Source organism: Suncus etruscus, chromosome 10 (genome assembly GCF_024139225.1).
Source record: "Suncus etruscus isolate mSunEtr1 chromosome 10, mSunEtr1.pri.cur, whole genome shotgun sequence".
Lineage (NCBI taxonomy): Eukaryota > Metazoa > Chordata > Mammalia > Eulipotyphla > Soricidae > Suncus > Suncus etruscus.
The window spans coordinates 101,416,701-101,442,929 of record NC_064857.1 but is presented as its reverse complement, the minus strand read 5'-3'; the positions used below and the strand labels follow the sequence as shown (position 1 = coordinate 101,442,929).

The window sequence follows — 26,229 nt, the reverse complement described above, 5'->3', positions numbered from 1 at the left end:
ATCTTCTACAATGCAATCTTTGCTGCACTTTCAGTTTTTAATACATTCCATTGTCCTTGTGAAGGGGCTTTTGGCTAGACGTAATTTTAGTAATATGCTACACACACGTTTGCTCTCTCAGTTCATATTGAATCACATTCATTTACATACTATAAATAGAAATAATGTTATAATAGTCCATAGGAGTTTTAAAAATCACATTAGTGCTTTCTTTCATAAAACATTCATTTCCCTTAGGAAACTTACGAATAAACCTGTGTATGGAGATTTAATGTGCTGATTTCTCTTTTTTTGGATGTTTTTTTCTTTTTTTCTCATTTGAGATCCACACCCCAGTGGCATTCAGCAGCTACTCCCTGCTCTGCACTCAAGGGATTTTTGAGGATCTGGGGATCAAATCCATGCTTGCCGCATGCAATGCAAAACCACAGCCCTCTGAGATATTGGTCTGGACTATGTCCTTTATAAAATCCTCTGTAATTGCCATGAATAAATTACAGAGGAAAAATACGTTTAAATATGAATAAAAGAACCTACATTTGTTATGCATTGTCTTATTATAATAAATATTTAATTTTTAAATGGTATCTGACGAACTTTCAGTGCAATGCAAGACAATTAATACCTGTCAAACTCTACATTAGTAGTCCTAGAACTTAATAAATGGGAATTGACAAATTAATTCATGCCATTTCATTATATGCATGCACATGTGTATTTTATAATCTCTTTAATTAAATCATTAATAAAATATTTTGTTGCAACATTTCTAATGAACGCTATTCACATTAAACTTTAAGTACTTAAAGAACTGATAAAAATGACTTCCTAACCTTTGGTCCTTTCTGGGAACAGCATTTAAATGACATCCCCACTCAAAAGAGTCCCTCACCAGAATGAACTTGGATTGTCACCTTGTGATGACAAAGCAGTCATTCTTGTACCCACAGAAATGGGGGGGGGGAATTAATGTATCGCCAACAGAAATCAAGAAAATTGGAAATCAGGCCCTAAACCAAAGAACCCACTAAATATACATAAGGACAAACCATGAACAATACTAAAAGGGAGAAAGCTTGAAATAACCCATGTCACTTTTAAAACATAAATAACATTTAGTTTTGATACATTAGCTAAATTGCAATGCTGAACATGAAGAATCTTCTTGTATTTTGTTTTGCAAGATCATTAATAATTAGGCATTGTTTTCTTGGTAACAATATCAAAGTATTTCAAAACGAGTCCTTTTCATGAATTCCAGGTGAGAATCACACAGGTAGAAGAGATATCAGTGACTCCCCCTAGTCCCCGGTCCCCCATGACTTTGAGAAGATGACATAATTTAAAGAGAACCAGACCCAAAACCAAAACGTGATTATTTTGGGTTCCTCTTCCTATCAGCATTCCAGCTCATTTTGGCTTTTTATCAATCCTGTAAGGAATTTGCTGCACACAGCTGACAATTTTTTGAAGATATCATGCTGAGCATTCAATAACATCCTTTCCTCTGTTCTTTTCTGTGTGTGGCTTTGACACTAAGCTCTTATTAAGCCCACTATGGAAAGAGAAGAAAAGATCGCTTTTCCATGGGAATGTTTACTTATGGCATTCTGCAGATTGTCCTCCCAGGGCACCTGCAGAGTTATCATTTCCAACTGTAAGTTGTTACACTGGACTTGGAAGAAACTTGCTAGGAAAGGCTGAACAGAGGAATAAGGTTAGCAGGGTTGAATGAAGTCGCAGCTTGACAAAGGTCTCAAGCAAAGCAAGAGGCCAAGAGGCGGGTTTATTTAGCAGCAAGAGCCCCTTTCCAGAGCAGTTTTTCAGCCTTAGTTACAAATCAAAGGTCTGGCACCCTGGTAGCATACTGTGTGAGGTATCTGCAGTCAAAAGGATGAGGAAAGGGGCCGGAGAGATAGCATGGAGGTAAGGCATTTGCCTTTCATGCAGGAGGTCATCGGTTCGAATCCCGGCGTCCCATATGGTCCCCCGTGCCTGCCAGGAACAATTTCTGAGCCTGGAGCCAGGAATAATCTCTGAGCACTGCCGGGTGTGACCCAAAAACTACAAAAAAAATTAAAAAAAAAAAAAAAAAAAAAAGGATGAGGAAACTTATGTGCACATTACACACAAACACACACACATACAAACACACACACATTTTAATAACCATCTTCTCAAGTGCCAAAGCAGGTAAGATAAGGCCCATGTGAAAAGCTACTGTTTTTTCAACTGGCTTTGCCATCAGCAAACCAGCAGTCAAGTATTGGTAAATAAAAAATTTTAATTAAAGAACTCTGGCACACAAACTTATTGACATCTGAGTTTTAGCCATATAATATTTCAACACTAATATCAACAATAGTGTCAACTCCCATCACCAATGCTCCCATACTTTGTCATCCACCACCCTGCATCCAGCCTCCCCCACTTACTGACTGCCACCATGGTAGGTAGATTAAAATTCACAGGTTTCAAGTTAGATCATATTTTCAGCATTGTGAGTCTGTGCTTTGGATGTATGATGGGACACTCTGTTTTCACCCAAGATAAAGGCATTCCACAGCTTCCTCTTTTCTTTTCACCAAGCCCTTTGACAGTAAAAATCAACCTAGACTAGATTAGCTTGATAGGTATTTTTGTCTGTCACTCTACCCCTCCCACTCCTAGGTTGATTTGATCTGGTTAATAAAGAGAGGTTTTGGTTTGGTGGGCCTAGAAACCACGAGGCAAGAAGCCACTGGACTCCCTGTTTTCCTCCCTCATGACTGTATTGGTTTATTAATTTGTGCAGCAACCATGCTTCAGACCTACTCACCCAGGGTTAGCAATACTGTATGTGGGGCATTTTCAGAGATGCATAGCTATACCACTCCCACATCCCTAAAATAACTGAAGCCCAGGCCCCCCTCCCCCATTATTTCCTTTTCTCATCTTCTTTCTTCCCTCCTTGATTTCTTTTCTTCTCTATCCTTTTTCTCCCTAGGTTCTAGAGTCAAGGATAATCTAGGCATTTCCCACTTTACTATATTATACTTTCTAGTACAATTATTTAATATACCACAGATAAATGAGATTATTTTGTGTTTGTTTGTCTTCTTCTGGCTTACTTCACCCAACATAATATCTTCCAGTTCCAACCAGATTGTAGTAAATTGCATAATTTTATTGTTCTTACAGTTGCATAGTATTTCATTGTATATGTACCACTTTTCATGTTCCATTCATCTGTGGTTGGACACCTAAATTGATTTCATATATTAGCTATTATACTCAATGCAGCAGTGAATAATCGTGTGCATACATGCTTTTTGAATGAATGGTTTAATTCCTAGGAGGAGATACCCAAAAGTAAAATTGCTGGATCAGATGGCAGCTCAATTCTAAGTGTACTGAGTACTTTTCATACTGTTTTCTATGGAGCTGAACCAGACAACATTTCTACCAACAGTGGATGAGATGTTCCTAATATTTTTGATATGTATTAAATATATGCTATCCTCACTGGTGTGAAACGATACCTTCTTGTTGTCTTAATTTGGATTTCCATAATGATAAGTGATGCTGAACACTTCATGTGCCTGTTGTCTTCCTCTGAGAAGTGTTTGTTCCCCATTTTTGGATAGGATTTTTGAATTTGCTTTTGTTGATCTTGATTAGTTGTTTATATATTCAGAATATTAAGGCCTTATCTGAAGTGGTGAATGCAAATATTTCCCCACTCAGTCAGTTCTTTTAGATTAAACCTGAGTTTCTTTTGACAAGCAGAAACTCTTAATTTGATGTAATCCCATTTGTTTATCTTTAATTTTGTTGTCTTTGCTAGTGGTATAAGATCACTAAAGACACCTTTGAGACCAAATCTTGGAGAGTTTCTGCCTATATTTTCCTGAATGCACTTTGTAGGTTTTGGTTGGATATCTCGGCCCTTGATTCATTTTTATTTGAATTTTGGGAGATATATATTAGGTTTAAATTTCTTACATGTAGAGGCCGAAGCAGTGGCACAAGCCATAAGGCATCTGCCTTGCGTGAGCTAGCCTAGGAGGAAGGACCTCAGTTTCATCCTCCGGTGTCCTATATGGTCCCCAAGCCAGGGGCGATTTCTGAGCGCATAGCCAGGAGTAGCCCCTGAGTGTCACCTGGTATGGCCCCATAACAAACAAAAACAAAAAAAAGAAAGAAATTTCTTACATATAGTTATGCATTTTTCCCAGAACTATTTGTTTTAGTCTATCTTTATTTCATTTTATATCATCAGGTCCTTTATTAAAAAAAATTATGCCCCAAAATTAACTGTATTAGACAGTTTTGTTATTGGGTATTTTATTATAATTTTTTGATCAGAAAGCTTCTATTTATTCCATTACCAGGCAGTTTTAATCACTGCAGCTTTAAAATACAGTTCCAAATTACATAATGCTATATCTCCACATTTCTTAATTTTTAGTAAGTCTTTCTCTATTTTTGATCTCTTCTGATTCCATTCAAATTTTATTCTTAACTTTTCTAGGTCATTGAAGAATCTTATCTTATTTGAATGGGAATTGAATTGAATCTATATAATAGCATAGGCACAATAGTCATTTTAACAAAATTGATTCTTCCAGTCCATGAGTATGAAAATTTTTTACATCTCCTAAGGTGTTCATCTATCTCTTAAGTGATTTAAAATTATCTTGGTATAAATATCACACATCTTTTCATAAGTTGACTCCCAGATACTTGAAATTTTGGGGTGCTATTTTAAGTAAAATAGACTCCTTGATCTCTTTCACTTCTGGGTCATTTTATTTTGTACATAAGAATGGAACTGTTTTTTCTGTATTGACTTGGAAGTCAGCTACTTTGCTGCATTGATATATTATTTCTAGGAGCATTTTGTAGACTCTCTAGACTCTTCTATGTATATTATCAAGTAATTAGCAAATGCACTTCTTTATCAGCATATATTAAAGTGAATCATAGCACAATATATTTTTTCTAGGGAGATTATTTTAAAAAACCACTACTGAGTAAACAAAACGTTTTATAAAAGTAATTAACTAAAATAATATTTTCATTAAAATTTAAGAGAAAAATAAGATTTTAGTAGCTTTTTAAAGTCATAATTTTAATTCAATAACATCCATTTTATATTATATTACTGTTATTACTTTTGCTTATTTTTGCAATAAGGTTTTGATTTTGCTGTGAATGCAACTAATCTATGTATCAAAGAATCAACTAGCAGATATATGGCTTCGAATTCAACATATATTCTACTGCAAAAAATGACATTTAAAATTTAAAGTGGAACTAGTGCCCACATTTTCTATAGTTATTATTTTAGAAATTTTAACAATCAGTGATTGTAACTGAAATTTAGTGGCAGAATGTATGCTTTGCATGTGTGAAAGTGTGTGAATCTGGTTCTGTCCCTAGAAAAATAAAAAAATGAGTCAAGTAGTTGGCATATAACATATGTAACTTTCAATAAAATGCTTCAAAATACTTTTATTTTAAAAGTATTTGGAGCTTTTTGATATATAACAGAGTAAAAGGTAATAAGCTATCAGCCTATATTCAATAAGAGCTACAACTATAAAACTTGTAGATGAAAAAATTATATAAGGCAAAGAATTCTTTTTTTTTATTGGTTTGGGGTAAACCAGGTGGTGCTCAATAGGTACTCAGAGGCTCTGTGCTCAGATTTACTCCTGGCAGGCTTGGAAGAAACCCTAATGGGATGTCAGGGATCAAACCCCAGTTGGCCACATGCCAGGCAAATGCCCTACCCACTGAGCTATCACTCTGGCCCTAGGCAAAGAATTCTTACATAGGATACACAATGTATGATCTTTAGAAGACAAGTAATAAAATAAACTTCAATCAAATTAGAAACACCTTGGGGGGGGGCACGCTCAGGGTTTAATCCTGGATATGTGCTCAGAAATTGCTCCTGGCTAGGGGGACCATCTGGGATGCCAGAGTATCAAACCGCAGTCTATCATAGTCTAGCACAGGCAAGGCAGATGCTTTACCGCTTGTGCCACCACTCCGGCCCCTATAAACACCTATTCTTAAAATAATATGGTTAAGAGAGCAAGGAGGTAACTGACTATGATCACTGACACTAGATGATTCCTGAAAACTTGTGGGGGAAAATTCTTGAGCACAGAGCTAATAGTTCCCAAGCATCACCAATTGTTGCCAGCAAACAAACAAACAAATTAAAATAATTCTTTAAAACTGAATTGTGGTCGTGATTATGGAACTTTTAATTTCCTAAAATTTATATACTTAAAAGTGTGACTATTGACCAGAGAAGTAGCATAAGGGTTAAGACTTGCTTGCCTTACATGCAGCTGGCTAGGTTCAATAATCCCCAGTGTCCCCAAAGAACACATCAGGGGGCCAGGCATGGGGACAGAGTCTTGCAATAATAAGAATTAATGATCTTGGAAGCAATACAAGGTGAAGGCTTGTGTTAGAGACATAAAAACAATAAGTGCCAAATTTCCCAACAATTGCAGATGACAGACAACCATTATTGGTAGCTACTGGTTGAAATAAAGACTATAAATTAATGTCTTAAGTACCTTGTAGTGTCTTGCATGCAACCAAACAGTCCATGGTTGGTTCAGAGGTTAGTTTATTTGAATCAAAATTATTTATCAAGTATGTAAACTGCTTTAGAGAACTGTAAAACTCTGGTATCCCAGCCCCAAAGTCTTAAATGAACCTCTGTCTGGAAGCCATCTCCTTGTCAAAGTTCTAAGCTAACATCTTACTCTTGCAATAGGAGGATTGCCATAACAACTAAGGATAAAGTTTTGGTCAACAGAATATAATCCAAAAACAGTTTTACAGAAAACAACTTCTGAGCAGCTTCTCTAAGCCAATGGGGAATTAAAGTGATACATAATCAAAATGTACTATTTTCCCAGGTATAAATTTTGGGCATGACAGAGTTAGAAACTGAAACCGAGTTCAGAGGATAAAAATGACTCTTAAAGAGTCTTTAAATTCTTAAAGACTTTAAACTCTTTAGACTCTTAAAGCAAGAACATGCCACACAGCTACCTCTACCATTAACATGCTTTGAGCTAGAACCCAAACATCCTAAGCGAATACTATACCCAGAATTCCCCAAACTTGAAATGGTGTGTTTCCATTATTCCTCAGCTACTTGGAGTTATTATTTAGTTTAATATTAGTTAAAGAGAAACAGCTTTGTCAAAATATTAATTTCAATGAAGACAAAAAGACATCATTTTAGGAGCTAGCGCAATAGCGCAGCAGTAGGGCATTTGCCTTCCACGTGACTCACCCAGGACGGACCTGGATTCAATCCCTGGCATTCCATGTAGTCCCCAGAACCAGGAGCAATTTCTGAACACATAGCCAGGAGTAACCAGGTGTTCCCTACCCCCAACAAACAAACAAACAAAAAAGACATCATTTTAAAATGACTTATTTTTTGGAGTATATTTGGTTTTGCCTTTGGTTTTCCCTTTTCCATTTCCACATAATATGGTAAGGGAGCTGGTGCTGGACCTAAGCTTTCAGAAAGACACTGTTACAAGGCTTGGCTACATCAGGAAATTTTATCTTTCTCATCTGAACATCAATATTGGTTCAGGATTATGAGCTTGGTCCAATCAAAACTAACTTGGCAACTCTGGACCATTCTTATACAGAACTGAATAAATCTTACAACATTATCATTTACATCCCTCAGTTGGCAAGGCTATATGACAGATTGGAAGTAACACTACTCTGACAGAAGCTCTGCCTCTCAAAAAAAATTCACTCCATCTACCTTGAGACTCTTTCTCCACTTCTAAAATTCCTTGGGAGGTACTGAGAAGATTTTATAAAAGATATAAATGTAAAGGCACATTATTAATTGTAAAACCTTGCTCAAATGTAAGATCAGGTTTTTCGGAGGGGAGTAAGCTTGAAGAGGGGAATTCTTGCTTTGTTTGTATGAGATCTAGGTTTTATATAATCAATTCTGATATTGATATTGGCATATTGATATTGATTTTAATATTGGTTTGAGTTATCTCCTCTGAGAACTGAGATGGAATATTCCCAAACACTGCCAGGTGTGGCTCCAAATCAAAACAAAATGAAAAAGGTCTGGTCTTTCCTTTATAGCAATCTTACCTTAAACAAACATGCAGATTCTACTGGGGTTCTCAAACTTTTTTTTTGTCCTCAAACTTTTTAAACAGGGGGCCAGTTCACTGTCCCTCAGACCATTGGAAGGCCAGACTACAGTAAAAACAAAAATTATGAACAAATTCCTATGCATACTGCATATATATTATTTTGAAGTGAAGAAACAAAACAAGAACAAATACTATATGTGGCCTGCAGGCCATAGTTTGAGGACCACTGATGGAGAGATTCAGCTTCCATACACCAAAAAAGAATGACCATTGCCCAAGAAGCGAATCTGAAATCAGGGAGTCTCAGAGACAAGACCCTTCTTCCAAGATATCTTCCTGAAAGATATCTGGTCAAACCTTTTCATTTGAAATGAAGACTTGATTATTCTACCTCTTAAATGAAGTCATTCATTCATTCATTCATTCATGTAGTCATCATACAAGTCCCCAGCACTACCTATAAGTAATGGACCATAAGTTTCAGACCATGAGCATGGCATTAAAATAAGATTCTAGCCTTTAAACCAAAAGCCTGTGTTCGGTGAATGTAGTTCTTATCTACCCCCGTTGAAAAGCCTCAACAGTGAAGAAATATCAGTGACAGAAAAATTCTGTATTTTTTCCTGATAGTTCACTTCCTCCGATGAGAAGTTAAAGGGCATTGCAGTTGGACCCCTGAACCATGTGTCCAAAATGCTTACAAAGTCACATTGGTAATTTTACTTTTCTTCCATTTCCCCTGTTAGTGAAAACCATTCCTGCCAATAAGTTATTTGCCAAAAAAATGACTTCATTTACAATTCTTGCAGCTGATATTTGACTATTTAAAAAAATCTGTCCCCTCAAACTTTGTAGCAACAGAAGTGTTTCAAACTACTTCATGTGGATAAAAGTTACTGGAAGAAGTTATAGCTGGTCAACACTTTGAAATGCTATAATTACCAAAAGGCACTAAATACTTATTAAAAACAAAAAGATATTTATGTGTATTAAATAATTTAGTTCTTCAAAATCTGGAATATTGTGTTATTTTTATCACCCATAGGTTAGAAGTGAGACACAGAAAAGTTGGACACTTTCCTAAGAACCCCAGTTGAAATTCACACTAATATTTAGAACATAGAATAATTTTGTATGTAGAATAGCTTCTGTTCATAAAAAATTGCATATAAAGTTACAATGAATCAAAGCATCTATTCAAATTTACCTTTCAAATGCACTGTTTTACTCATAATAACCAAAGCAGGTGTATAGATGGAGCAGACACAGTATTACAGCTTGAGGGGTGTGGAATGGAATTAAGGAATACTATTCACAAACAAAATGTATTTATCTGTTCTATATAATTTTTAATAAATTTAATATTTTTCAAAAAAAAAAAAAGAAAAAGAAAACAGTATGAAATGAGTGTGACCTGATTTGGGAGCCAGGTTAAATTGACTATGAGTTCGACTACCAACTGGTGCTTTTAGAAATTTGGAAAAGTTTCTGAATTTCTCTTTGCCTTTTTTTTTTTTTTTTTTTTTTTTGGTTTTTTGGCCACACCCGGCGTCGCTCAGGGGTTACTCCTGGCTGTCTGCTCAGAAATAGCTCCTGGCAGGCACGGGGGACCATATGGGACACCGGGATTCGAAACAACCACCTTTGGTCCTGGATCGGCTGCTTGCAAGGCAAATGCCGCTGTGCTATCTCTCCAGGCCCTCTCTTTGCCTTTATTAATTCATCCTTAAAGGCGTGGGGGGTGTATTTGAATATAGCAGTGGTTCTGAGATTAAATGAAGAACGTTAGGGGCCCGGAGAGATAGCACAGCGGCGTTTGCCTTGCAAGCAGCTGATCCAGGACCAAAGGTGGTTGGTTCGAATCCCGGTGTCCCATATGGTCCCCCGTGCCTGCCAGGAGCTATTTCTGAGCAGACAGCCAGGAGTAACCCCTGAGCACCGCCAGGTGTGCCCCCCCCCCAAAAAAAATGAAGAACGTTAAAGTTTAAAACCCAATTTCTGGTTCATAGACATCCTCAACAATTAGAAATCTATTAATATTCTCTCTATTTTATCAATGGCATTTTTTTTCTGTTTGGTTGGTTGAATTTTGTTTTTTGGGCCATACCCACTGGTGCTCAGGACTTACTACTAGTTTTGCACTCAGGATCATTCCTGGTGAACTCAGAGGAACATAGGCAGAGTTGGGGATTGAATCTGAGTTAACCATGTGCAAGGCAAGTGTCCTACCTTCTGTGCTATCTCTCCAGCACCTCTAGCATTTCTACTCTGTTCATTGGATACCACTTCACCTCTGCTTTAGGTTTTCTTACCTGCCTCAAATTCCAGCCCCAAACTCCACCCCACATGAAACCCAGATTCACTTCTGTGGTAGACCTCTCTGCTGACTCTTACAAAAAAAAATCTCAAGAAGATCTTGTTAGACACCTTAACACATACACCCCAGGAGTGTTAGCAGTGAGCCCTCCAACATTCAGAACGTAAGCCTTCTCCCATGTCAGAGGATGCATTGGCTTACTAGAAAGGCCATAATAAAGCATTTTCACAGGTCTGCTCTAAAGAAATTAATTTTTCATCATTCTGGAGATGAGAAGTCAAAGTTCAAGGTATCCGAATGTATTTTGAGTCACTGAACCATTTTTCTAAAGTGGAAGTGAGATTATTCTTTACTACCTACAAATAATGATTAGGCTTCATCTGAGTTTTGGATAATTCATTTCAATTTTGACACTATCTTAACTGAGACAGAATCAGAGCCAAACGGTTAAAGAGTCAATCTTGTATAACTGACCTCAACCATTCATATTTCAGTCCATAGTTCACATTGCTACCTCTACTTTTAGACAATTAATGATAAAGCCGCTCTTGATTCTATTACTTTGCTACAGGAGTTCACAGAATACAGAGACATTTATTTACTTAAAAGAAGCTTCAATGTTCTTACCAGATCCCTGGTGAGTATAGTTCCAGTACTCACTTTTTATGTAAATGTATGAAGGGATGTAGATTACTGAGAAAGAACCAGATAGAAGAGATGCATGAGGCAAAGCATTACACCACTCTCTCTGCATCTCCCAAATATTTACCAATCTAGAAGCTTCTAGAACTCTGTCCATTAGTTTTATGAATACTTTATTACATAGGCATGAGTGATCAAACTATTGACCATTGAACTCACTTGCTGAGCCACAGTCACCTGAAATTTCTAATAATCTAATCACCTGGTTGTCTCGAGTGTTGATCAGTCTCATCCTTAGATGCTTTCCAAAAGTCACCTCATTAACATAACAAAAAATACCTTGACTTTGTCTTTACTTAGGCCATCCCAAGAGAGATTTTGCTGGTTTTTTGGGTGAGACCCAGTGGTGCTCAGAGGTAACTCCTAGCTTGCACTCAGAAATTACTCCTGGCAGGCTTGGGGCACCATATGGGATGCCTGAAGTCTAACCTGGGAACGTCCCTGGTCAGCGGTGTGCAAGGCAAATGCCCTACCGCTGTGCTATCACTTCAGCTCCCCATCCCAAGAGTTTTAAGAACTCTTTGCTTATTTATTATATATTTATTACATTTGTATTAAATAAATATTTAAATATTTATTTATATGTATTATTATAAGCCACAATGTTTTTCTGAGACCTCTCCCCTCACTTACATTTATTTCCTCACATTTATTTTCTCTGTGCCTGCATTTGTACCTCATGTCCTGTGTATTCTCCAAATTTTCTTTTAAAAAAAAACCAAAAAACCAACAATGTAAAAAATCGCCCATGGGTGGAGAAATGGAACAAGGAGTAAGAAAGATGCTTGCCTTGCATGGGGCCAACCTCAGTCAATCCTATGCACCACATGGAACCTGCCTATTGTGCTTTGGAAGCCCCAAGCACTGGCAAGGTATCCCAAGAGATCCACAGCATGTAGGAGTCAACTAAACTGCTAGCCCAACTAAACTGCTAGGCTGAGTATCATGGAAAGAGACTCCAAGTCTCCTGGGCACTCCTTGGGAGCCTCCACCCCACCAAAATGTCATCAGTCAAATTGGATTAGAGTCAATGCTAGTAAGGCCATTTTAATTGAATCACTTTTTTAAGTCATACTATGATACACTAGATGTTAAAGTTTCAACATAAGAGTTTGGGATACAATTCAACCCATAACAGTATTCCATGATGCATTTCATTAGGCTTTTTAGAACATCCTTTCAGATAGAGTTAATTTATTGCCAGTAGAAGTGACCCTCTCCCCTAATACTTCTGTTCTCTGGTTTGTATCTCAGTCATCTTGCCAATGTAATCTTCACACAGAAGCTTTTAATTCAGGTTCCTCTTTCTAGGTGTTTATTCCAAAGGTATTTGGTAGAAACTGGGTATAATATCCCACTGAGGAACTAACCAGATTCATCCAATGTGACTTCAATACTGGGTTGTTTTTTCTCACATATCCCTTGGGGCAAAGGAGGGGCGATATGGGATGCATGCTGGGAACAGGGATGGAGGGAGGACAGCATTGGTGGTGGGAATGCCCCTGATTCAATGTCACTATGTACCTGAAATACTAGTGTAAATGATTTGTGTGGGCTCCCTTGCCCCAGAAGGGAAACCACAAATGTGGGTTAATTTCTCTAGGGAATATGGGTTTAGAACATACAAAGAACACACACAGACAAAGAAAATAGGAAAACTAGTGAGAATCAGCTAGCTTCCATTTATTGTAAAGAGGGCAGATCATTATATATCATTCATGGTGGGGAGGGGCAAACAAAGATCAGTAAAAAGTGTAAAGCAAAACACTTTGTTTGAGATACTTCTCAAGGTTTGTGGTTACACAGATAACAGCATAAGTTTTTCCCTAAGATTCCTCAAGTCTTTTAGCTACATAATAAGCAATGAACCCCTAACATAACTCCCCCTAGCACTTGGCTACATAGATAACAAATATTGCTTCTCCCAACAACCCATGGGATGTGTCTAGAATATGTTCTGTCTAAAATATGCTTTACTCCCAAGGCTACTGGGTCAGTGTTCCCTTTGACTTGGATGTGTCTAGAATATGCCGTGTTTTACTCTCAAGGTTACTGGTCTCAGTGTTCCCTATGGCTTGTCACAATGCCTCACGTAGCCTTTTAGATTGACTTTAGTGAAGGCAGGCTGCATCCTTGTTCAGGCCTCTTGAGAGACTGCTAGAGACTGGTAGGCCTCAGGCATCTGCTAAAGACTTACTAGGCCTCAATTCCCCACAATTTGTAATCCACTTTGGTCAAAATAAAAATTATTAAAAAAAAGCATGGAGTCCACCTCCATAAAGGCAGAGTTGGATTTCTTCTCCCCATACAATAATCTAAGGAAGACATCCTGCAATTAATGACCTTTCCTATCCTCCAGAGATGACTTATTGCCTCCACAAAATTCCAAATAGATATCTTGGGCAAATTTAGAAGGATAAAATTACATCAGATTTCAACAAAAGCAAAAAGGAATATCACAGTGTTTCAGAAAGCATCCAAATGAACATATTAGAATTATATAAGAAAAGTTACCAGATACACAGTTGTCCTATCCCAGATTTTAATTAAAAGCTATCTTTTATTGGTCAAAACATAACTAATCTGACAGCAAAGTCAAGAGAGAGTTGGATTCTCATACACATGTTCGGTTTCACACACATATACACAAATGAAAGTTTCTTGGCATTCTGTTCCATCCTATGTGGAAGCAGCAGGATGTGGATTCAAATGGATTTTTCATGTATTTCTCTTGGCATCGTGGCCATATTTAATGTAACATTCAGTAAAGTGGAAATTTTAATTAAGTTTCTGGTCTAACCATCTGTATTTGTTTGGAATTTTTATCTCTTTAAAGCAAAAAATATGTACCTGGCTGAAGACCTGGAAATATCCCAGGCTGAAGTTGAATTCTTTATAAACAAACTGAGAATGTGTGGTCTGAAATAGAAAAGTAAGATTCAAGGGGGATATTAGAAAAATATCACAATATATCTGGATATTAATTAAGCAGTCATTATTCTGACATGCTTGGGAAAGATGAATGAAATATTTTAGGTTTTTTTTATTATTGGGGAGGTGTAGTTCGGCTCACACCTAGAGTGCTTAGGGACCATGCTCAAGAGACCATGTGATGCCTCTGGAGCTGGAGTGGTGGTGCATGCGGTAGGGCATTTGCCTTGCATGCGCTAACCTAGGATGGACCACGGTTCAGTCCCCCAGCATCCCATAAAGTCCCCCAAGCCAGGAACGATTTCTGAGCGCATAGCCAGGAGTAACCCCTGAGTGTCACCGGGTGTGGCTCAAAAACAAACAAAATCCCCCAAAACACCTGGGCCTTACCTATGCACAGCAAATACTCCAACTCTTTAATTCTCTTCCATGCCCCAATTTTACATACTTCATGGGAAAGTCTCCACTGTAATAAACACCCAAAAAAATCAGCCAACTACATTTTGGTTGTTTCTTTCTGTACATTTTTAATTTGACTTTCCTTTCAGTTTTTACTTCTTGCATTGTAAGTGTATAAAAATTAGGTTTAGGGGTCTGAGTATAGGGGGTGGTATTTGCCTTGCACGTAGCTAATTTGGGTTTAATCCCTGGCATCCTATGTGATTCCCAGCACTGCCAGGAGTGATCCCTGAGTTCAGAGACAGGAGTAGACCCTAAGAACCACTGAGTATGGCTTAAAAAACAAACAAGCTAAAAGCTATGTTTAATCTATATTCATATATTTTAGTTAATTATTTATATACTTTTTAAAAAATTAATTACTTTATTTAAACACCATGGTTACAAGATTGCTCATAGTACAGTTGTTTTTGTTTTTTTTTTCACAGATATAGTTATTTATGATTGAGTTTCAGTCATGTGTTGATGCATTTAAGGAAATTAGTCAATGTACCTTTAAGGGATGATGACACCCCTCTGAAATGGCAGTTGGACTGGGACATGCAACTCACAACTGCCCCTGAAATATAAAAAGAAGGGTCTGGTGGTTTTTGGGGTCCCAGGGAAAAGACCAGAGCAGAGCTTGCTAGCCCTTAGGGGGACAGAGATAAAGCATTAGCAAGATACTGCCCCTGATTCACCCCCCCACATACACACACACACACACACATACACACACACTTAGACACTGTGGTTTACAATATTATTACTGAGAGGTATCATGCCTATTGATTTATCTCCTTTAAAAAATGGAAAGGAAAATAAAGAGTACAGAAGATAATGGTTTGCCTTGCATGTGACTGACCTAGGCTAGCTCAATTGTATCCTTTATGGTTCCACAAACCTACCAAGTGTGATCCCTGAGCACAGAGCCAGGAGTAAGCCCTGAGCACTACTTGTGTGTGGCTCTCAATATTAACTATATACTTAAAAATAATAATTACAAAACTGTGAATAAATCCATACACTCCAGTCCTCAGGGGAAGGGGGAAGTGGATCTAGAGCAGGGTTGCTACAGGAAATAATCCAAACCAGGCTGGAGATAGATGAATAATGGGTCCAGTGACCTTTCTACCACCCCTGTAGAGTGAGGGAAAGAGTTGGCTGAGACCTCGGTATTTATTGGGAATTTAGGACCACCCCTATGATTAAGGTAAAGGGCCTATCTAGAAGTTCTTCCACCCAGGTGGGTTTTTTACATGTAAAAGAGGAAGCCATGATGGTTGAATGTGAAGGCCATATCAGTTTAGGGTAAAGGCTGATTAAACTAACACAAAACAGTGAAAACTCTAATGCACAAAGAAGAAACAATGGGGCCAGAGAGATAGCACAGCTGTAGGGCGTTTGCCTTGCATGCAGCTGATCAGGACTGAAGGTGGTTGAATTCCGGCATCCCATATGGTCCCCTGAGCCCTGCCAAAAGTGATTTCTGAGTGCAGAGCCAGGAGTAACCCTGAGCACCACCAGCCATGTGTGACCCCTCCCCCCCCAAAAAAGAAGAAAAATAAACAATAAATTTGGCCATAAAAATAGGGAAAAATAATTATATATACTGGAAATAAAAAGAAACAGCTAATCTACTCAAAGGTTCTGTAGTAGAGACACCATAAGCTCATTTCTTAGGTGTAGGAGAAGGGAAATAGTGTTACTTAAGAAAAAATTATTAAGTATGGCAAAGGTATGGCTAGATACCCTACTGGAAATATGAATTTCTGAACAGGAACCCTGAAACAGCATTTCTCAGTTTCCTGTTTGCTAGAAGTGATCCCTGACACAGAAACAGGAATAAGCCCTGAATACTGTGGCTCAAAAACTGAAAATTAAAAAAAAAAAAAAAAAAAGTCAATTCTGGAAGTACAATCATGGAGGGTTCACTGGGAAAGATTACTAAACTACCTACAAGCTTTCAGCATGTAGGGGGCAAAGTGTGCCACTGGAAACAGGTCTTTGCCCAAAAGGTCAGTTTCTTGGGAGGTGTCCTGAGGTAGAAGAGAAGAGCTTTGAAAGAAAATTCATTTTCAAATGGGTCCCTTAAGAGCAAAGATCTAATCACTAAAGGAAGATTTTAGAGCTTCAGGTCTCCCCATTCTTTTCCCAAAAGTCTTCATTCAGTTTTTACTAGGTCATTTAAAGCAAGTGTTTAAGACTTTATGGTTAGTTACAGCTTTTCTGAGTTTCGTTTTCATGGAGTCAAGGCATATAAATAATTATTAATACTTTTATTTTTATCTTTTCTCTGATCAATCTTCTTTATGCTTTTTTAATTATTTGTTCTGGGATCTGAAAAATACCCAAAGAAGTAGATGATGAATTTTTATGCAGCCCAATAATATCCTCATTCTTTTTATAGGCTATGTTTAATACTTTTTAAAAATATTATATTTTATGTCCCAAGACCATACACCAATTACCATCTTTCCTGTTCCTGTGTTAGCAAATATATAATACCAAACAGTTACAATTATATATTAACTTCTCTCCTCTCTTCTCTCTCTCTCTCTCTCTCTCTCTCTCTCTCTCTCTCTCTCTCACTCACACACACACACTTTCAGGTCACACTCAGTAGTATTCAGGGCTTACCTTGCTTCTGTGCAGAAAATATCTCCTAGGAGGCTTATAGGACCCCATATGTGATATTAGGGATAAAAATCAGATTGTTTGGAAAGCAATCTTAATAACACATTAATACATAACACATAATTAATAATGTATTAATATATAAATATAACTCCTGAGCACCACTGGATGTGACCCCAAGACAAAACAAACAAAAAGTCACTGTGATTTACAGTGTTACAGTACTGTCAATGGTAGAGTTTCATGAGTACAATATTCCAAAACCGCACCCCCCCAAAGTGTCCATTTCTTTCTGCAATTGTCTTGGGTACTCCTCCCCACTGCCTTGATCCCTTCCATACCACTCTATCCCTGTTGACCCTCTCTCCACATCTAACAGCAGAAAGTAAACTGAATTCTGTAGACCAGCTATTTGATTCTGTTAAAGAAGCAGTTTTTTCATTAAACAAATATTTAGACATACTGATTTATGATATTGATAATAGCAAAACACATTTTAACACCACAACTTCCACCAGAGTGCCAGCTTCTCTCTTCCATGTTTCATTTTGGCTCCCTATGCCCTGACATGTGGCCACATCTGCCTGTACAGTGATATGCTTTCTATTAAAAACCATTTCAACATTAAAAATATTTATGCATTATTAAAATATTAATTATACATTAATTAATTAATTATACATTAATATATAGTATATTTAATATATTAATATATTATAGTACCAGGGATCAAAATCAGGGCCTGTACATGCAAGACAAGTGTTTTGTCACTGAAACCCACAATTATATATATTTTTTAAACCATGGAAAGGAGTAACAAAATAAGAAAATGTACCTCCAAAAGTTATAGAATGTAGTAGTATCTTTCAGTGGTTAATGCAAAATTATTTTTTCTGCTTCATCTTGCTAGCAGATATATTAAAGAACAGATTTTTAAGAAACCAGCATTTGAAATTTTATAAGTGCCATGCAATTATAACTATGTAAAAATGTATACTTGGAAAGGAAAACACATCGTAATTTTTATGGGTGACCACTGGTACATTCTTTCCTTCCATTTATTTTTATTTTCTAAATTTCCAGTTGGAATACATTTTATATTTCTAACAGGAATATTTCTTAAATTGAAATAAGATGGTGAATGGATTGAGCTTGAAGAGCAATCAACCTGGTTCATCCTGGTTTATCACTCTACTCTACTTGCTGTACTATCTCTACAGCCTGAAACCTGTTTAGTTTTTTGTAAGTGCTATGTCTGGAACCCGTTCTAAGAAATTTAGACTTCAAATATCTGGTTTTTTTAAAGGCACCTCATTCTAAGTCAGGACAGAGGTCAAATAACCTTGAGAAACAGGGCCTCAGAGGATGTGCTTTAATTTCCACTTTGAGCATATGAAGTTTGAGGAAAGTATCTTGAACAGGTAGATCATTCAAAGGCAAAGCAAATGTGCCAGCCAGAAATGGAAAAATTTAAGACAATAAAAGCTAATGTCATTAGCAAAATGAAGTAGAAGACCTTTCTCATCATGAGCAAGACAAAATCTGGACAAATTTTTTTGTTGTTATTTATAAAGGACTTGATTTTCTTCAGTATCAATTTGGCTGGCCAAGAATCTAGATATTTTGTTTCCCAAGTTTCCAAATAAAAGAAAAATGAAGTTGGATAGGAGCAACAGGAAGAGAAAGTTCATATTTTCTGCAGCTAGAAAGTCAGTAAAAAAAGGTAGGAGTGGGCAAGCCCAAATCTTTAGGGTTTGGTGGTGGGGTTTTTTTGGTGATTTTTGTTTTGGTTTGGTTTTTGGGCCACACCTGGTGATGCTCAGGGGTTACTCCTGGCTATGCACTCAGAAATCGTTCCAGGCTTGGGCGGGCATATGGGACACTGGGGGATGGAACCACAGTCAGTCCTAGGTTAGAGTATACAAGGCAGATGCCCTACTGCTTGCGCCACCGCTCCAGTCCCCCAGTCTTAGTTTTACTTGTGAAAATTAATATAGAATAACTTAATTTTAGTGCAGCTTAGAGGCCGAAAGACATTTGGCACAGGCATTAGCCTTCTCAGGAAAATTGAGACCCACTTTGCATCTCTGGAGGAAGAGATGTAGCTTTAGGATCCCAGAGAGAGAGAAGGCCCATTTTAAACCCACAACAGCCAGGTCAGTGAGAGAATGACAAACTCAACAAAGGAAAACTCAGCTCACTTTCAATCCCTGGTTTACTGCATTGAATTCATCCTTTAAGCAAGGCCTCTACAATCTGTAGGAGAAAGATTGTGGCAGGACAACATGTGCCACATGGTTTGCCATGAGATATCCCCACTTCAAATTTATTTTTTATTGTTTTGAATAAACTCAACATTCCACTCAGTTCCAGGTATGGGAAACAGATTGGTTACTGCAACGTTTTGAGAAGGTGAAAGTGTGAAAGATTGGATGCAGGCCTCTGGACTGGAAGGGAGGCCTCTCCCCCACTGCAGAGAGCAGGGTATATAGCAATTAAAATAAGCCTGCTTGTAACCTACATTGCTTCCTTGCTATTTTGTTTGTATTTTGGGCCATGATGCTCAATGGTTACTTCTGGCTCTACACTCAGTAATCATTTTCTTGCTTTTTGTCTTAAAAGTTTAAAAGTGGGATGCAATGAGGTTATGTTAATCCATCTTGTAAGAAAATGACCCAGGTTGGATTCGGGCACTCCAAATGTTCCCAAGTCTTTCAGGAATAATCCCTGAGAACTGGAGTAAGCTGTAAGCATAGCCAGATATGATCCCAAAACAAAACAAACAAATATATAGAGGTGAACTTGATATCTATCCCATCACAGAGTAGGTCTAAAGATTTGGCACCTGGCTCATCAGTGAAGTGGTGCTTTGTTCATCAGATGTACTCAAGGGCATCCAAGGTAGTGGTTGGTGATTGAAGCCAGGGCATGAGGCAAGGGGCTCAAACTTGAGGACTTTAGTATGAAAGAAACAACTCCTTCTGAGCTATCTTCCTGTCTCTCTAGGTAGGTGTTTTAATATCTGAGTCAACAACAAAAGTCTGGGGTATCATGTTAAAATCTGAGTGTTTGCTTCTTAATTCTATTTCCATTTAGTCAGGATATTTACTGTAAGTGCTGCAATGTTAAGGATGGTGTTCTCCAGCTTACTGTATATAGAGCCTCTGTCTACAATAGTATAGCGTTAGATACAATGGTGATTTGCAACAGTAGGAGGAGAATACACATACCTAGGAAAAGACAGCTACTTAACCTGGAAAATATTTGGATCAGACACTTTTGGAGGCTTTCATCTCATTTTTTTAGTACCAATCACTATTGTTTAAACAATAGGAATAATCTAATCTCACTTAAGAGATTGACCCAATTTGTGAATCATTTGCAGGAACCCTCTCAGCCTTCTGTTTTCTGCAGGTTGGAAGAATAAGGCAGCCATGCTCTATCATAGACCAAGATGGATTGGGAGCTAATGTATAATATTTCTGGTTTGGTGGCTCATAAATTGTTAACATCCACCACTTTGACAAACACAAACCCTGTTTGTAGCTTTCACCAATGTGTAAAGCTTTACACCATGGTATAAAGATACCCACTGTAGTCAATGTCAAGCCACTAGTCCTACATCATTAAACATAAAGTTGGCAAGAGAAATAATAGGCTGTGTCAAGCAGGTGCCAATATAACATTGCATTAAGCTTATCTCATCCTGCTGAGTATCAATCTCATGTACACCCTACCTGTGTTCTTATGAGACTTATGAGATTGAGTCTTGCCTGCCCAGAGAGATAAACAATTAACAATATACATTTGAACTGCCTTCTTATCTTCCATATTTTCCTCTCTAATTGTACTCCACTTACATTCCCTGGACCCACTTCCTCCAAGAAACAATGATACACAAACCCTTGTTTAAGACTCTTTCTGGAGATGTCCAATGTAAAATAGATGTTATTCGGGTTCTGAAAACTTTAAGTGGTCAGATTTGTGAATTTGTGCATTTTTGTGAGTAGGGTGGAAAATTTGGATCAGACCCACAATGATTATTGTTTACTCCTCATTGTATGTTCAGGGATCATTCCAGGTGTGTCACTGGGTACCATATGTAGTACAAGTGTTACAAGTCAGCCCCTGAAGAGGTTGACTGATGGAGGGATGGAAGATGAGGCCTTTCTCCTCCAGCTCGGACCACGCTTCTGTTACCCTGTTCAGACGGTGGTTCTGAGGTGAATGTGGCGGGAAGAAAGCCAACAGGCAATCAGGCTTCCGAAGAAAACAGCTCTTTATTCCGTGAAGAGCCCGAAGCCAAAAGGCCTAAGAATAGGCCCCAGGAAACAAGCCCTTCGCCTTCCACAGACCCTTGCTTTTATGCCCCCAAATCAGGTACCACCCTAGGGTGGGAGTAGAATGCCAGGTCACACCCTAGGGTAGGGAACAATCACCGATCAGAGTAGGGTCAGTATTTTAATAATCCCATTAAAATGTTTTCATATACAACACCAAGGATTAAACCTCATCAGCTGCATGCCAGGCAAGAACCCTACTCACTATATTATTACTCCAGTCCTTAATTTCATTTAATACACGTTAAAAAATTTTGTGTTTTTAATGTTCTCAGCCTCATAATGTTATAGAGCAGGGGTCTTCAAACTACGGCCTGCGGGCCACATGCGGCCCGCAGAGGAGTCTGATCCGCCCGCCAGCAGTGAGCGCTGTTTGGTTGCCAAGATACCTGCCAGCATATACACACAGTGTATATCCAAATATCAGAAACCATGCACTCAAAATGGTAACCATCTTTGGTAGCACTTATGCCTGTGAACAGACTTTTTTAAGAATGAAACATCTGAAATCTCCAACCAGATCAAGATTAGCTGATGCCCATTTGCATCACTTGTTACGGCTGGCAGTGACAAATATGGAACCGGACATTGACCATCTCTTTAGCCAAAAGCAGGCCCACAGTTCCCATTGAAATACTGGTGCATGATCTGTTTATTTATAAATGGTTTTCATTTTATTTATATAAGATATGTGCAGTGTGAGTAGGAATTAGTAGTTCATATAGTCCGGCCCTCCAGCTTTCTAAGGGACCGTAATCCAGCCCCCACTTTAAAAAGTTTGAAGACCCCTGTTATAGAGCATCTCACCTGTGTCATTTGAAAGAAAATCAGTTTTTCTTAAAGTTGCAGATAAAAGTAAACAAGTTGACAATACAACAAAAATAACTCTTAGACTAAGAAATATGGTTATTGTCCAAAAAAAAAAAACGAAGGAGCATAGTGGGTATGGGTTGAGGGTGTCATTTGAACAGACTGGTGGCACTAGAACATTGTGCTGGGTGTGGTGAGGCATAGCCACAGAGTCATGCCTATGCGCCTATGAAATTACCCAACATTTGAAGTTTTAAATTTCATATTTTTAATTTGAAATTCAAAATTAATTTTGAAGTCATTGTCATGGTAAATAAACAAAAATTTCATTTCTCATAAAAAAAAAACAAAAGTAATAGCTAAATTCCATATATTATTCTAGGGTTCCTGGAAGGTATTAACAATTTAGAAAGAGTTAATTGCCTACAAGCTTTCACTAACTGTTCTCCATCCCTGTGGGGTTGAACCTCCTATCTTCAGATATTAATCTGCCTGAAGGGGAGGAGGGAGATCTGGGAAATTGGTGGTGGGAATGTTGCACTGGTGAAGGGGGGTGTTCTTTACATGACTGTAATCATACAACTATAATCATGTTTGTAATCATGGTGTTTAAATAAAAAAATATATAAAATAAAAAAAAAGAAAGAGTAGGATAGAAAAGCAAGAAGTAGATGAGAGGATCACTTTTTTGTTTTAGTTTGGTTTGTTTTGTTCTTGGTCTACACCTGATGGTGCTAGGAATTACTCTTGTCTCTGTACTCAGGAATCACTGTGAGATGGCTCTAGGGACCATATAGAATCCCAGGGAATCTAATCCTGCATACAAGACAAATGCCCTACGCTCTGTACTATTTCTCCAGCCCCCAAGTTTTACTTGTCATTGATATTTCTCTTTAATGCCAGCCAGTGTCACAGATAGGCATCCATTAGAATAATGAAATAATCTCAGATGAGAAACCTATAATTTACAAAACTAGGTGATGAGTGAAAGAACTAATCAGTGGATGAAAATGAACCTCTGCAGGGAAAAAAATACTATAGGTAAAAGAGATATTAGATAAGCATCTAGGGTGAAAATAAAAATAGTTTTTTCTTTTTTCTTCTATGTATATATATGCATATATGTGTATATATGTAATGTATGTAGATATAGATAAATTATAACAAAAATATTTTTGTTCACGTTATTTATAAAGCATATTATTGTTTTAACCCCTAAAAGAAACATGCAGAGTTCATAGACAGGAAACTGCCATATTGTACTGAAGGACATGAGCCTTAGAAGGATGGAAGGACTCCACATGAAAAGCCTTGAAGTCCTTATTCTAGTTTCTCTACACCCAGAATGAGGCCAAAAACACTCTAAATTCCCAGAAATTAGACTCAATGTTCCAAAGAATCTTTCCATTTGCTTTTTCCCATTAGCTTTCTCTGGAGTTTCATTGTGTGTATGAGCGTGTGTATTATACACACAGGTCATACACACATGCACACATAGATATATGTGTATATATCAAATGTGTAGATATATGCAGATACATTTACAGGTAGAAAAATGTAACTGGGGCAAGGAAAATAGCTAAAGATTTTAAATATTCTATGCACAGATTTATAGTGACATTTACTTCCCATTTTATGTTTTCCATTTTTTCAATAAGATTTTATTATGCACTGCTTCTGCAATCAGAAAAAAAAGAGTAATTTAAAATCACATTCAAATTATTTAAATAAAAGAGATGAAACACTTTTAGATGCTGGGTAATTACTTGGGAATTCTCCCCATCAAGCCCAAGTTACTCCCCACCTGGTGGCAGTCATCAAAGCTCAGTTGTCAAGAATGAAGTGCTTTGGGGACCAAGCTCTATCAACCTAACCTATTTCAGTGGCAGCACCTGTCATAACAGGGAAGCTGAAAAACCACACAGCTGAAGTCAAAGAATGACTTTGCAACATCTTGGAGGTGCTGGATTGGTTGGGTAGGCAAGGACAAAGATTCGAGATGGAAAGAAAGTGCTGTTCTTTGGTGCTGTGGGTTGATTGGAAACTAGTTTTTACTTACCTCTTTCCTTCGGCTTTGAAAAAACTCAACGATAAATTTGTTTAGTATCTTTTCCCTTAAAGGACACATTTGGAGGATTCATTTGCTTGCTCAGACTTTCTCTTTGACCTGATTCTCTTTTCTATTTTGGCATCATTAGACTGTACTTTGTGTATGTTTTATCTCCCTGAAATCATTTTTGGAAGAGAAAAGACACAAACCCAAAACAAACAAAACAGAGTTGGGAACATGCTGTATCCCCTTAGGGTCTTTCCAAGATGATGAACTCCCTGGAAAGTCAGCTCCTTGCAGTGGGAAGAGTCAAGTGGAAAAAGAGTGGGGCCTATGGAAGTCCCTCAGCATGCCTTGGCCTCTACCCATGGAAGACTGGTTTTCTTGAAATAGTTTGTGGCTCCCTCTTTTCCTAGTATCCCAGATTTGTAAGAACTTATCACTTACCATAAAAGTGGGCATATATACTGAGCATCAGTATATATACCTAACATATATATACCTAACATATATATGTTATACCTATATATATACCTAACAGACTTACGATCCATTAAAATATTCATTTAAATGTCTTTATCCCAAAACCCAACTTCTCTGAACTACTTCTAGGGAATTTCTTTCGACATATCATCAAGATACTTACATTAGTTTCATCAACAATAGCAAAAAAAAAAAAAACATTTTGATATGCCATAAATATCCAACTAGAGTTAAATGGATAGACAGGTTCTCAAAACCAGGGCTTTCATGTGTGAGGCATGCATTCTACTATTGACCAACATCTCTGGCCTCAATGTTATTATTATTTGGTGGGGGTTGGGTCATACTAGCGGCACTCAGGTGTTACTCCTGGCTCTGCACTCAGAAATCACTCCTGGCAGGCACGAAGGACCATGTTGGATTCAAACTGTACTGGATTGGTTGCATGCAAGGCAAATGCCCTACCACTGTGCTATCTCTCCAGCCCTGCCTCAATGTTATTTAACATTAGAAATATTAAGATAACTTAGAACTATGGCAAAATTATATAAAACACAAACTAATAGTATATATTATATTTTATATGGTTATAAAAGGAATTTAGATAGCTGAGTTTATTTGTTGTTGTTTTTTCTGGGGTTATTATTTTGGGGTGGTATTTCTGGCTATGCCTAGGGCTTACGCTTGACTCTGAGCTCAGAGGACCACATGGGGTACTGGGGGTTGAACTAGGATTGGTCACATGCAAGGCAAGTAAGTGTATTATTGTATTATATTTGCTGTATTATCTTTGTATTATATTATCTTTGTATACAGAAATCAGTCTCCACCCTCACTATATTATCCTCTGGCCTAAGATGGCTGAGTTTGAAGTAGAAATACAAGTATATTTTCCTGAGCATGAGTGAATTTGAACAATAAAATGATTGTTACTAATATCAAATGATTGTTTGGATTAAAATTTTAGATAAACTGTAACTATGCAAATTTTAGTGCCTATACATGAGTTCAAGCCATAAATTCTTCCTCAGTGAAAACAATAATAATTTTGAGAAAATATCAAGGAAAGTAATTGCCTCATGATAAACTGTGGACAATTTCTTTTACAGTTTTTAGAACGTTCTATATTATTTTGAATTTATCTGGGCTAAATTTTTAAAAAATAATTTATTTAAGCACAATAATACAAACCTGTTCATAATTGGATTTGAATCATAAAATCCATACCCCCTCACCAGTGCAACTTTCCAACCACCATTGTTCCCCTATCCCCTATCCCCTATCTCCCCTATCCCATGCCTGTCTTAAGACAGGCATTGTATTTCTCATTCTATCATTGTCATGATGGCTGTTAGTGTAGTT

At 37.5% G+C, this 26,229-nt stretch overlaps 1 long non-coding RNA gene across 1 annotated transcript in view; it reads right to left on the bottom strand.

Moving 5' to 3' along the window:
• LOC126020538 (uncharacterized) overlaps positions 1-2,096 on the bottom strand; it is a 725,825-nt gene extending 723,729 nt beyond the window's left edge. Inside the window, exon 1 of the long non-coding RNA XR_007499606.1 lies at positions 2,066-2,096. This is a non-coding gene — a long non-coding RNA (uncharacterized LOC126020538). The remainder of the gene's footprint in view (positions 1-2,065) is intronic.
• Between the last annotated feature and the right edge of the window lie 24,133 nt (positions 2,097-26,229).